At 44.3% G+C, this 13,625-nt stretch overlaps 1 protein-coding gene across 4 annotated transcripts in view; it reads right to left on the bottom strand.

Annotated features, from left to right (window-relative positions):
• Positions 1-13,625, bottom strand: part of DIP2C (disco interacting protein 2 homolog C) — a 225,894-nt gene that overhangs the window by 190,683 nt on the left and 21,586 nt on the right. The window lies entirely within an intron of this gene.

The raw sequence follows: 13,625 nt of genomic DNA, 5'->3' as shown, positions 1-13,625 counted from the left end.
GTCCCTGGCTGAGAAGTTACCTGGTCATTCAACAGCTTAAATCCTGCTAATCTGCCAGAGACATTTTTGGCAAGGAGCAGAAACAGTGAATCACCATCATCCATTATCCCGGGGAGACTTCATAAATAAACCCCCCTCTCCGAGGAGAATGGGCTGAAGGCTTTTCACACCAAGGAAACTATTCTGGGCCTGTAAATAAGTACCAGTGATTCAGCCCAATAAATGAGCTGTTTCTTTCCTGAGGCTGATCTCTACTGGAAAATGACAGAGCTGCTGTACACCTCCAGATTTCATCCACTTCCCTCCAGCAACCCACCAAAAGAGACAGAAAAATTGACATGAACTCTTTTCTTCCACAGGTTTTCAACCAATCCTATGCAGCCCTCATTTTTGTTTCAAAAGCCTCCCAAAGCAGAGGTGACTCAGCAGTCATTACCTCAGATTTCAACATAAAATTAGAGACGTTGTAACAATTATGTCAATTAAATTAGCCAGACATCTTTAGCGATTCTGATTATAACCAGATATTCAATTTCAGACTAATTTGAATTGCAATCACAGCCCATATTTACATCTTAGATAAATGCCAGATAGAAATGTCAATTAATTTGTATATATTGTTTGAAAGATGAATTAGGATCGTCAGGCACAGTGCTAGACGGCATCTCTACAAGCAGTACACAATGTGATTTCTTCTCACAGGAGAGGTTTGCCAATTTCCCTCTTTCTGATGCATTTTGAGATTTTCCTGCTTGTTACTTTGAGAGAGGATAAAAAGGAAAACAAACCTAGTTCAATAAAAGGCCCTGGCTTTGTTAAGAATGCTAAGGAAGCCCTCAAATCCAGTAAGGCCATCATGTGCATGGCTGGTGGCATATTGACTCTAATAACGAGGCTTTGTCAGCCAAGCAAGCTGTGCAGATTCTGCCCAAGCACAAAAGTCATTCACCGAGGAGCCAGGGTGCAATATGCCGTGCAGAGAATGCACTCTGCTCAGCCAGCGGTGCAGACCCTCTCCCATCTGCGAGCGGATCTCGCAGTCATGAATGGGGCTTTCTCTCCAGCATGATCCTTTCCTAATTCACTGTCAGAATCTTATAGTGCAATTCTTCTGTTCTGGAACTGAAACAACTTCAAGTCTCTCTCAGCAAAAATAAAGCACTAATAATTCTGTCTCACCCACGTGTGTGTTTTGTAAACCCTGCATCGCTTTCTTTCCAGGGGACGACATCAACAAACACTTTCACTTTGCCTTCTAATGTCCTTAAATACTTACAGCAGTGAAGAGCGGCTCCCAAATTGCAGCTGACATACAAACACCACGCTGGAAGATCTCCTGCTCACTGGGAGCTGGTGGAGACCTAAACAGTCTGTCAAGCCATTTAGCAGCAAATTGGGTATCTTACTACTCTGAACAGGACCTGTATTGCTGTGTGGAATCAGGAGTGACAACATGCATTACTCAGTTTAGAAAGGAAGAAAAACAGCTAACTGGACCTGAAACAAAAAAAGGGGGCTTACCTAAAAAAACCTCCATGAGCAGAGAGGTATTTCTGCCCTACAAATGCATCTTTTCATACACACAGGAAGATTTCTTAATAGAAATAAGGTAAGGCCAACATCACAGCTCTGTTATTTCTGGAGGGAATTCATAATTGGAGAAGAATTGGAAATATTCTCTCGTTGGTCAGGACCTGCTGGCACAAAAGCCTGCTCCTGCAAACCCACAGCACACCACTGATCTCTCCAGTGTGCACAGCACTGGGTCACTGATGGGAGAGTCAAGGATCTACACACAGGGTCACAGCTCAGCACCAAACGGGAGGCAGGGGAGCAACCAACCTTCTACCTGCACACCCTAACCCACCAGCAGCAACACTACAGAAGTTTTCTATGTTTTATGGAATAATGGTAAGTAAAAAAAAAAACACTCTAAAATACCACTAATTCTGAATGTAACCAACTCATTCCTGCCTCTGTCCCTAGCATTACACAGATGGCCACTGCTCAGAGTGCGATGTCACCTCACGGGGTGGCAGCCCTGACCAACTGGCAAAGCAGGTGACCACAGCTAAGCAGTGCCTCGCATACAGATTTTACTGTGCAAACCAATCCATTTCTCATGGTTTCCACCATAAATTAGATTTATCAATGCATATAGTTCTGAATGAACATGGGTTTGGATACTGAAAATGTTGCTCTGTTAGGTGCAGCTTTAAAGGGAAAGGAATCTCTTTTGACAGGGGGCCTGGAGAGCAGTATTTTTAGAAGTCACATATGCCACAGTATCTCAGCTAAAAAAGAAAAGCAGCAAAATATTTCTCATCTGAAATATCAGTGTATTTGTGCTCCATGCTCGTGACTCACTGAAATCTCAAACTGTTCAACCTCAATCTTCCACACAGTTAAGCAAGGCTTTTCTTGCTTTATGCATTTGCTTATCTGCCATGAAAATGCTCCATTCCATGTTCTTCCTGTGTGAGCCCTAAATAACTTTTGCATTAAAAGCAATTTTCTGCTATCACCATTCACACTGCAGCACTTTTGTTCAAAATATATCTGAAGTATCAGATCAGACCAGTGAGCTATTTGGTTCAATATCCTGTCCCCGACAGCAGGGACTCATAAACGCCATACTGAAGGTCCAGGAAACCACTACACAATCATCTGCTCTTCTGGAAACGACTCCACACTACTCATTCATTTACAGCCAGTCTTAGCCCCTGAGCACAGGAGTCCTTAATCTGTCACTAATTTTACTTGCTCTAACTGAAGCCTCTTTTTGCTGCCCGCACCTGAGTGGTAGTTACATTGTCTGGAAATTACTTCCCAGTGTGTTCCATGCATTCTTTGCTGCCTATATGTCGAGGTCTGAACAGCTCGGTAAGCTCTGTGTGCTGCTCCCATTGATCACAGCTCTCACCTGAGTGTTCAGGACTTGGCCACTCAAATCTGAGATGCCTTCAAAGGAAGGTCTGGCAGGAACCACGACTGTATGCAAGCAGATGGCACACTTGCCACCAGGCTTATGCAAGGGCTGAACGGTGTAATGCTAATGAGGTCTTGTCACAGATGAGCGGCAGAACTGCCCATCAGCCTGTGCTGGATTAGCTGCTGACCTAGCCACAGAACACCCCTGCTGCTTGCTCCGGTCCAGACACAACTGTAAGAAATTCAATGACTCCTAACTCTTGGCCCTTCCCAAAATCATTTTAAACGCTCAACTGTCCAGCCGTGTATAAAATGGCCTGGAGGCTGTGAGAGAATTGATGCCTTGTAAGTCATACGAGGGCACAGCATCGAGCGCGGGCCCGCAGCAGCACAGGCTCTGCTGCCACACTCTTCGGTCCAGGTGGAAGTGTGCCCACAGTCTGGAAATGTCCAGCACACAGCTTCTAACTTGGACCCAGAGGAAGCAGCACACTCGAAGAGATTTGCACACAGGAGCTGTGAAAGTCAGATACGTTTGAGCTTTAAACAAGGTAACCAGAAAAATGAGGAGAGTATCACTCTGCTTACTTATGGATCTTCAGAGACAACTGAAAATAAAGCAGGATAATACCCAAAATTGCAGTAATATCTTGTACAAACTATTAAAAATGCCAGCTTGTGATCCGGAAAGTATCTGAAGCAGCCGGGGGGGAAAAGCCTCTCCGGTGCTTTGAAACGGAACAGCTTCATTTGGGCTCTGATGACAAAGCCCTTGAGGCAATGACCTATCAGGTTACTTTTTGCTTAACAAAGTTACAAATCAAGCACAAATGGATTATACAAACATTCACTGGAACTGTCAACCACTCTAACAGATTCCTTTTACAAAGCTGCTGCAGCAGAGACTGCTGCCCACACATGGCCAGGACTAAGGACACTGCATCGGGCACTGCCCCAGTGGGCACCCAGCGTGAGGCACTGGATGCTAAGACTCCACCGCAGACCAACCAACTTTCTCACTCTGGCACTCTTAACTCTTCAGTACAAGCAGACAGTATCTGCAGTCTCTGCACTGCTGTTCATCCCTTCTGAGGCATGCCCACCTCATCCCTGCTTTCCTAATAAATACACTCAAAATTTTCCAAGTCTGTATCTAACTTGTTTGGCTATTTCCAAAGGTAAAGCCTCCCTATCACACCTGCTACAAAAAGCAGGCAGGCAGCTTCTGCTTGGCAAAGCCTAGGAGGGACACCAGAATACCTGCATCATCCATGCCTTCATAATTCAATTTTCACTTTACCTTTCCTGCTTAAAAAACAAACAAACAAACAACTCAACCAAACACCACCACGACCAAAAACAAAAATCAGAAGGTTGGAGTCTTTTAGTGAGGGAAGACATAAAAGCCTTACTCCTTCATTTGATTACACTCAGTAGGATTCCCTCTTTACAATCTTGATGGTGACACCCAGAATAAAAAAAAGCCTGATCATTATCATCATTATGTGGGAAAACAAGAGGAGGAAAGCAGCATTCCTTCAGTCTTCTTGGACAGAGAAAACTAACCCACTTTGAGCCCAGACTCAATTCAACTCTGTCAAAGAGGCACTTTCTGAAAACACAGCTCCTGACAGAATAGGCAAGGAAAAACAAAGGGAAAACTTACTCTGCTTTAGTGGGTTTTGAAATCACAGTCAAGCATTTTAGCTTGCAGGATCAGGTTTAAACCTGGATATCCAAACAGAAGTAAGGCCCTAAAATGGGAGAGACTCTTGTGCAGCTGGACACTGGCTGGATGTGAAGAAAGGACAAGACTCCAGCTCCAAGCCTGTGTCTCTGAAAACAAATCCTTTATTATTTCCTTGTAAACTAACCTCCAGTTGGATTCTGGCTGCACTTTAAGTAGCATACCCTGCATCTGCCAGCTCCAGTCAAACTAACACAGAGCCCCATGACAGTGACTAAGAGTAAGCATGGAAACTGGCCTGAATACAGAGCGGCTCGGCTCACAGCTCTAACAGAGAGGGATAATGGGGAATTTGTAGGAGTTGGTTGTCAACTTATATATTTAATTTGGGGGGGTATGCAAGCTAATAATAGGCTTAAGCCTGTAACTTGCACTTGGAATAATGATTAAAGTAGCAAGCTTCATCAGTTTTTGTCTATAGAACTCTCTCAGTTGAACTTCTATAGTCACAGCAAACCCTAGGAGATGTCTCAGGAGTGGCTAGTATGAATCACTGCTTTTTTAAGCAAGAAGGACAATGCAGACTGGCAACTCTTTTTTTGTTGTTGTTAAAAAGCTAAAACCTGTCATGACATAAAATCACTGCTGACCCACAGGGAGTCACTGGCACAGCCACTGACTACGAATCTCATAAAACACATTCAGTGACATCGCATCCTTAACTCTGAATCACTTGTCACCATTTCAATTATCATCTGCACTGCATTCCCTTGACTTGCACAAATAATATTTGAATGTCTGAAAACATAAAGGCTGATTAATAGTGCTCAACACCCCTGCACTACACAGGAGACAAGGCAGTCCATTTAGCAAACAAGTCGAACCAGACCTATTTGTGAGTCTAACATGGTGCCTTGCCTGGATGCATCTAACATGGAAAGTATATTAAGGTGTGAAACAGCAAGCTGAAGACTGGTCAGGTAGTAAAAATTAACACCCTCGAGGAAAACAATAAGTCATTTTCACTTTCCTAGAACCTTGATTGATAAAGCACAGTCTGAACACTTAAACTATGTGGTGAAAGGGGCAAAAACATCATCATGAACCTAATTTGAGCCTTGTCCACACATGAAGTTTGCACCATGGTAATAGGATTGGTTTAGGAAAAGCAACCCACAGTGAGTACAGTGAAATGATTCTGAGCAATTGTTACAGCAAATGACCTCACACTGTACTCTTGCAGAAACTCTGTGGCCATGCAAAGGCTTTGTTGCCTGTTTTGAAGAGACTGGAGATTAGGATTGTTTACAAGCAAGGCTCACGTTCTGCTGAAGCTGTCTAGAACCACAGTACTCTGCCCTGGGCTCCCCAGCAGCCTCCAGCTGCCCTTCACTTGCTCTTGGTATGGTGCACAGACACAGGGACCAGCTGATTTTTTTCAACAGTTTCTCCACAGACACAGTGTTTGAAGCACAGGAGGAGAGGAAGCTTAAGAGAAACGACCACTGTGGATAACAGAAGTTTTGTCTCAAAAGAATCATCTTCCAGAGGCAATAACCGAGTTTGGAACAAATGTTATCACCAGGTAAAGCTTTGGTTAATTTGCATAAACAAATCTATTCATCACCCAATGTCAAGGCCATAGTACTTTGCATGAGAAACGGGGGGACTCTTAGTGCAGCACTAAGACTCTCCCTCTCCATTCAGTACCACACCTGCTGCCACTAGGAACTGCCGAAGGGGGAAAAAGGAGTCAGAAACAATGACACAGTTTCTGTAGTTCTCATTTTGCTGCTGTTAAGCACAAATATTTTCAGCCTGCAACCAAAGGGATAATTTATGTCAAAGGAAAAGAAAACAGTAACAAGAAAACCAAGGTAGGCCTCTGTTCTTTACGGAAATGTCATCATTTTGATATGTAATTGTTATATAAAATAAACACCTTTTAGACCACTGCAGCCATATCCCTGCCTAAGTGATTCATTTTAGCTAAGTAAAAAGGGTAATTATAGGGTTTGGATCATTATGCAAAATGGAGAAAAAAAAAGTACAAAATCCCCTCCTGAGTCTTTAGATGACATCTTTACTGCAGACTAAGAGCTAAACCTTGCTGTTTGCACCTTCCAAACAGGTGTGGATTTATTTTAGGAGCCTGTGCCAAAAAGCAGCTCACGATTGAAGCAGCAAGGAACCACTCTTGGTTATATTCTACCTTACTCACACCAGAAAGAAAAAATCAGTACAAATGAACTGCAGCCTCCAAGCACAGAGGTTACTTCAAGGGCATCAAGCAGAAGAGAAGTGCCTGTTTTCATCATAAATGTGCTCAGTAAAACCGATTCACTCTGTCACATGCAGAACCAATCTTGGGATTGCTGGACACCATTAGGAATCAAGCAGCTGCCTTACTCCTGCCTGCAACCATTTCCATCTCAAACTGAAAAACAGAAGCAAACTAGGTAGGTAGATCAAACCTTGATACAAAACAGGTATCTTTCTTTACCTACTCATGAGCTCACTTTTGTTTACCTGGCCATGCATATCTTTTGTCCCAAAGAGAGAGTCCCAAATGTCCCAAACACCTCTTGTCCAGCCACACTGATTGCAGTGGGATTTCTTCCAATTCCCTGAAGCACAGGGCTCAGAAACCACAGGGCCAGAGAAAAGCAGCTCAGGACTCAGAAAAAGGCAACCTGGTTTAAGTCTTATGGCTCAGGAATACTGCCTGGCCACTTGCTACAGTGGATGGTCAGTTGAAGGACATCCACAAGAAATTCCAGTCTCCGAGTCTGGAACCTCAGTAATGCAACTGGCTACAAGTGGCCTAGGGAGGAAGATGGGAGGAAGGAGGAAAGGGAGCAGGGCGAGTAAGCGCTGGTCTCACCACTTTGTCACCTGGCCACAACAGTGCCATGTGCAGCCCTGAGTCCCCAGCAAGGATCATGGCAGCTGAAAACACAAAGCCCTCCAAGCTGCAGTGTGTTTGGTAGAGCAAGTCTACAGCTGGCATCCTGTACACAACTTCCCACTGCCTCTAATCTCACTTTAACATATTTCTGATGGTGCTTTTCTATTCCTTTCCATTTCACATGGGATTTGCATTTCTGCAACTAGCTTCTCTGGGCTCACACACTTCCACAGAGTCACACACTAAAACCTGGCCTTCTGTTCCCTTGCAGTAAGGCCCAAGGAGAACCAGAAATGGAAGTGCACCACAACAGAAAGAGTCCCTTTGCACGCAGCCATAAGAGTACAAACCCAAAGGAGTCAAAGAGCTGCACTGGAAGTGACTTTTCTCCCAAGTCCCAGCTCTTATTTTGCTGCACAGGACTGCCTGGAAACTACAATAAAAGAACCTCTCTGAACACAATACCTAGAAAAAAGACTGCAGCACGGAACAGGTAATTTGCATTCTATATTTAGGTGCATGGTAGTGCTGACATGAAGAGCTATTAGAAATGTCTAAAAGTGTATCCACCTGAGCTGCTGCAAGTAAATTTTTCATGATGAAATCTTTAGCACTTGAAGTTTATATTTTGGAGGACTTAATCTCAGTCAGTTCACCACAGCTTATCACTGGTTTTATCTTAGCTCATGGATGGAACAGTCTCGAAGCTGTCAGCTTTAGAGAAATTCTTCAGTAGCTGTTTGGGTTTAAAGAACAAATGGAGATATATTCTTATATGGTGGATTAAAGCTACCAGATTAGAACTTGTCTTCCTTTCCTCTCTCTAGAGTGGAAAAGCACATCATGACTTGCTACAGGACAGATACATCAGTCACTTTTAAGAGGAAGCCCCAAGCTCAAGGGAAGGTAAGGAAGAAGCCAAAAACTATGTCCTAAGATCACCCTAGCACGCACCTGAGATGAAAGGGGACCAGATTTCCACCTCCTTGGGAAGCTGCTTGCTTGCTGTGGCAGGAGCAGCTCTGCCACACTTCTCCTCGCCACATTCAGATGAAGAGGGGAGAAGGCCAGCCTGTAGCCCCAACCCTGTGCTGAAATTCTCAAGAACTCATGCTGAAGACATGGAGGTGAGGAGGCAATATCCTGGCAGCAGCAGTCTGTCATGCCCCAAGAGACTCATAGCTGGGGTGAAACTGCCTCGGAGGTGTTAGGGTGAAACATGCCAAAATAGCACAGCCTCTTCCCACAGGAAAAACATCTTGTGTTGTATTAATAATCACCTTCAAACCAGCCCTGAAAGAGCAGCTGAGAGAAATGCCAAGACCTGAGCCTATACAATTATCATCAGATTAATTCCTTCAGCTGTGTTTCAGGCATTCAGGAGAAAGCAGAGAAGCTACACAGCACCATATGGAGAGCAGAACCCTGCAGAGCAAGCTGCCCAGGGTGCAGCCTGGTCCCCTGCCATGCCTTGGAGGGCACAAACCACAGCATCTCCTCACCATCAAGACACCAAGGAAGGCCCCAGCCCCAGCGATCCTCTCTGCGGAGACAGAACAAGGCAGCCATGCTGGGGAGGTGCTACAGACACCCTACCAACAGGGAAGGTTTCCAGAAGAAAACCATTCCTAATGCTTTAGGAGCTGAATCCCCATAGCAAGTGAACCTGGCCTGTCTTTATAAGCTATTCAGAGAGTCAAAGCTAACATGGTGTCAGGCACAGAAAGAAAACTATAAATAGAGAAGGAAAAACAAAAGCTCCAACAATTTTCCCCCAATCCCTCAAGCTACAATCATCCAAAATACTGCATAGAATAGACATGCTGTAAGCTGAATTTAGGTAGACACTGCTGAGATTTAGGATGCTGCTGTTCCTTCAGTAGACCCTTTCAACAGAAGCGTTCTGAGGCCTTTTTCATGTTAGGTAGCCAATCTGCAGTGCTGTTCACTAGCCACACGGTTCAGAGAGCTTCACGTTTCCAATGCATCCGTCCTGCCAAAACCTTTGGGAGGTGTAGGTGCAAGGAGACAAAAATACGGTGTTTTATTTTAAAAAAATTAAAAGAAATTAAGTCATATTTGCCCTGCTTCCACTGTGGAAGATAATTAATGAGGTTCATGATAAAGTGAAAAAATACAATCTGACCAGTTCCCCACAGAAAGCACTTTTCCTTTATAAAAGAATCACAACTAGATTCCCATTTGCCTTCAGATTTGCTACCAGCTCTGGCTCCCAAAACTAATGAAATGAGCAGAAGTTAGGAAATGAACTGCCTTTGTGGAAGCAGCAACATACAGCATCGAAGACTGTGCTCTCAAAGACCCCAGAGGAGCTGCCACTCCTTTAGCAGTCTGGCTGGAGCATGCCCCCCACACTCCAACAGGAGTGCACACAGTGACTGCAGTGACCTGTCCAGCCTGTCCTCATGTGCTGAGAGTTTCTGAAAGCTAGGCATAAAGCTCCCCATAACCTCATAAAACCCTCTGCCAGAGTTTTCCTGGGAAAAGTGCACAAATGATACACCCTAAAACTCGTTCTTTGTAGTAAGCGCATTACAGAAATAGTTTCTTCATGTGAAATATTGGCAGGGCAGCTCTGAGAGAAGCGGCTGCCAAGCACAGTGCATAGCATCTGCCACTCTAATATCTGGCTCTACTTCTCCTCGATTTGATAGAGTTGTAAAACGCTAATAAACCTTGTGACCAGCATCCATCTCTCACTTCAGACTTCATTTATCTCATTTCAGATCCTTGTTTACCGTAATTTTGCAGAAATGGTAGCTTTTGTTTTCAAAAATCAAGAGCATTTGACCTGGAGAAAAGTAAGATACACACCCCCCAGCTTCCAGACAAGAGAATAAGCACCTCCATTCACAACCATAACTGACTGTTCCTATGCTGCAGGACACTTCCAGAGCTCACCACTCACACTCTCTTCTTAAATAAGGCAGCAGCTGGTCTCCAAAAGGATCTAAATTAAGGCAGGAATGCAATACAAAGTGCACGTGCATGAAGTCAGATCCCTCCACACCCCCTGAAATGCATCTCCAGAGGAACAAAAGGAGAGTACAGCAAGGGACGGAGGCATCAGCACTTGAGCTACGTGACACTACTCTGGCAAAGCAACTGCCAAATGTGTTCCAGGAGTTAACCAGTCTGACTCAACAACTCTTCATCATCTTTGGGAAGCAACCTGGGGTATCAAATGATCCATGCTCTATTACAGCTTGTGTTCCTTCACAGGGCAACACATGGTGACAAACATTCACGAGAGTAAGAGCTGGAGATCACAAATTGTGCTGATAAACAGATTTCTTAAAAATAGAAATGAAGATAAATAAAAGTAAGGCAAGAAAGTAAAGTAGTCTCTTAAAAGACCATGGTCTCTAAGAGAAGTGGAGCACTGCTTTACCTTAGAGCATCTTTGCCTGCTGGAAGTTAAAGACAGATCAAGCCATGTGTACTCCACTGAAGGCTGAACCCAGCAACCAACATCCAGAGTTTTCCTACAACTTCTGTGCTCTGTTTTTCACTTTTTCATCTCAGGATTAAAACAAAGCCTCCTGAAAGTGAACTGCAAAGGCTTTGCACCTCCTGTGGGGACTTTCAGACACACGATAGATGTCTCTGTGTTTCTCACACTTCATTCCAACCAGACACAGAGCACAGAAGTTGTAAAGCCAAGTATTTCCCTAGCCACTTACCAACTGACCATGCCCATTTACCACACAGTCTAAGCCTATGATCTCATTTACCTCCCTCTTCCCTTTTCTCCTGACTGGGATGCTGCCGCACATGGTCAGATTTGGGCAGAGTTCAGAGCCCCTTTTGTGAGATGAGGTGCCATGACCCGAACTAAAACCTCCCTGGTCACAGCCACATCCTCAGTGCAAAGCTGCTACAGATCACTGCTGTGCCACAACACAGGGAAGGGGACCAAGCAGAAAGCAGTGAGGAGCATTTGACCTTGCTTTTGCTGAAGTGTGATTGGAACTGCTAAAACGGGAAGGGTGCTGCCATCTAATTAGAAGCACTTTGGCACACAACACCAAACCACTCAGAAAAATTCGTACCTCCCACCATGCAACCCTAACTCTGCTTTCAGAGCTCGCTTCCACAAAAGCTGAGCCAATCTTATGTCTCCCAAAAGTCACTGATGACTGGCAACCTTGTCCCGAAACATGACAGGAAACCTTGTCCCCAGATCACTAAAAAACACATGAAAATCCTACCCATACTCTACATCAACTAATGAATTAGAACTAAATTTATTCTATGGGCTAAACTGCCACATCTAATATGGGTAATGTTGCTGCACTCTCACTTGAAGGCTAAACATCACAGTGGAAGGTACTATCCTAGCTACATATTGTGCTGTTAAAATTATCTCATCCTCCTCCAATAGTATCACCCAGAGACCTCAGCTGACACGTTGCGTTCTGTACCTTCTGCAGCAAAACCAAGGCAGAATGGAAAACACCAAAACATGAAAATGTGTAGCTAGGATAAGGCATCTTGGAAAGAAATGCAGAGCACTTTGAGAGTGTGCCACTCTGTGTGCTCTGACACACTGAAACACCTCACTGGCTCCCACTCTTCATCTTCTCCCTTCGGTGGATCAATTTTTGTGGGGTTTCTTTATAGTTTAGATTTGAAATGTGTAACCAAACACTACCTTAGATTTTCATCTAAACCACTCAGTAAGGATGATGGGAGAGCATGGATGCAATCTGGTCAGATTTGCTCAGCTAGAGTCTTGTATATCCCTAAATGCCATGTGATTTATTGCCTTGTATCAGATGCACCTCTCTTCCCTCCTGTAAGTTTCCAAAGCCCCAAGGACACTCTGAGGAACACATGGAAATGAAAAAGCAGTTGCTACAGAGCCTCGAGGGGCTCTTCTGGTGATGTCTCTGGAGCTAAGGTGGTAACCTAAATACCTAATTCAAAGTTTTCAAGAGAAAGAACTTTTCAGCAAGCCTTCAGACACAGCCTATGGTTTTCTTGCTTCTATAAAAAAAATCCATTAAAGGTTAAAAAACCTTCCAGTCTTTCAAAGGTCACATTTTCTCTGCACACCTGGAATTACAGTATCAGAAGGTTCTAGCCAGGAAGGCAGTGTTTGCTAGCTACAATGAGGATACAAAGAAGGCACAGAGCCCCCTTGTAGGAGGACCTCCGGCTCCGAAGCCACACCTGCCTCACACAGTATCTGCAGGACTCGTTTTGGAAGCCACCAAACAAGTTCCATGACCTCTGCTGTCTACCCACCCGGCCTACAGTCCTTCAGAGCAGGAGATACCTACTTGGGCAACCTTTGCACAACAGCACCCCGAGCATAGCTGCTCTCCAGGTGTTCCTGTAGCAAGGCTGAATCAGTTTCTGTCAAGTTCCTTGGTAATAATGAAGCCAAGAGAAGAGAGTGGGAATGCTGTGATGTCAGAACCACATCATTTGTTAAGCAGCAGTTGCAAGGCCCTTGTTACTTGCAAGGATTTAGAGCGTTTCTTAAACAACTTCTTTGTTTAAAGCTGCTTCCTGGATGTGAAAAACTGACAAATAAGAAAGGCCATAAATAACTGATCTAGATATTAACCCTTTCCTTCCCTGTTGTTTTTAAAAGCAGTGCAAGCTATACACTATGCTATAAAGGTATCTTGAGCTTCCTATGACACCTCCAGTGTCCAGTCAAGCCTCGCGCAGTCAAACAGAATTTAGTTTCCCACTCCCGTTCCCACTCTGGTTTAATCTCAACTAGTGCCTATATAAGTTTTCTCCTTTACCAGAGCTCTGCTCCTATTATCAATATGACTCACTTTAAACTGTCTCCATTTGTACTGTGCAATGTTGTTGTGTTGTTCACATACTTCTATGGCACACAGTGTGTGGAGTACTGCTCCAGGTAGCACAGCATCTCCATTTGCTTTTGCAGCCACAGGCAGAGAGTACCCTCAAGCTCCAGCACTACGCTGAAGCAGGGCACTTCTTGCACAGGCTGCAACAGAAGTTTATGGCACATTAATTACAATTTCACTTTTCACTTTACCCTTTCCTTCTCCTTACAAAAGGCTGCACTCATAAATAACTGACCATAGGCAT

Source organism: Dryobates pubescens, chromosome 21, assembly GCF_014839835.1.
Source record: "Dryobates pubescens isolate bDryPub1 chromosome 21, bDryPub1.pri, whole genome shotgun sequence".
Classification (NCBI taxonomy): Eukaryota; Metazoa; Chordata; class Aves; order Piciformes; family Picidae; genus Dryobates; species Dryobates pubescens.
This window is presented reverse-complemented; position numbering and strand designations above follow the sequence as displayed.